Here is a 1,121-nt window from a genome sequence, read left to right on the forward strand (position 1 = left end):
TTTTCCATTTTTTTGCATTGCTGTTTGTGTTAATTTGTTATGTGCTGCTGCATTGCCTCGTCCCTTAGTTTAGTATCTGAGCTCAGTAGATTTAAGTTAGCTTAAGAGGAGACTATATAAGAAACTAACTATTATAAATTTATAAGAAATGCATTGAGAAGCTATCAGAAAATGAAACTTCCTGGCAGATTAAAACTGTGTGCCCGACCGAGACTCGAACTCAGGACCTTTGCCTTTCGCGGGCAAGTGCTCTACCAACTGAGCTACCGAAGCACGACTCACGCCCGGTACTCACAGCTTTACTTCTGCCAGTACCTCGTCTCCTACCTTCCAAACTTAACAGAAGCTCTCCTGCGAACCTTGCAGAACTAGCACTCCTGAAAGAAAGGATATTGCGGAGACATGGCTTAGCCACAGCCTGGGGGATGTTTCCAGAATGAGATTTTCACTCTGCAGCGGAGTGTGCGCTGATATGAAACTTCCTGGCAGATTAAAACTGTATGCCCGACCGAGACTCGAACTCGGGACCTTTGCCTTTCGCAGGCAAGTGCTCTACCAACTGAGCTACCGAAGCACGACTCACGCCCGGTACTCACAGCTTTACTTCTGCCAGTACCTCGTCTCCTACCTTCCAAACTTAACAGAAGCTCTCCTGCGAACCTTGCAGAACTAGCACTCCTGAAAGAAAGGATATTGCGGAGACATGGCTTAGCCACAGCCTGGGGGATGTTTCCAGAATGAGATTTTCACTCTGCAGCGGAGTGTGCGCTGATATCTCCAACAGAAAGGGGTTCCTACTCAATGGTCTGAAGATGACCACAGTAGTGGTCGAAACCGGTCAACTTGTAAAATAAATCGTGATCAAGACTGTTTTTAATAGTAATTACCTCCTCATTAGTTATGTGCTCTACCCATCTAATCTTCAGGATTCTTCTGTAGCACCACATTTCGAAAGCTTCTATTCTCTTCTTGTCCAAACTAGTTATCGTCCATGTTTCACTTCCATACATGGCTACACTCGATACAAATACTTTCAGATACGACTTCCTGACTCTTAAATCTATACTCGATGTTAACAAATTTCTCTTCTTCAGAAACGCTTTCCTTGTCATAGCCAGTCT

At 44.5% G+C, this 1,121-nt stretch overlaps 1 non-coding gene across 1 annotated transcript; it reads right to left on the reverse strand.

Annotated features, from left to right (window-relative positions):
• Positions 1-500: 500 nt before the first annotated feature.
• Positions 501-575, reverse strand: Trnas-cga. The gene has a single exon. It is a non-coding gene; the product is annotated as a tRNA-Ser (tRNA).
• Positions 576-1,121: the final 546 nt, after the last annotated feature.

The sequence above is a fragment of the Schistocerca piceifrons genome, chromosome 1, assembly GCF_021461385.2.
Source record: "Schistocerca piceifrons isolate TAMUIC-IGC-003096 chromosome 1, iqSchPice1.1, whole genome shotgun sequence".
NCBI lineage: Eukaryota > Metazoa > Arthropoda > Insecta > Orthoptera > Acrididae > Schistocerca > Schistocerca piceifrons.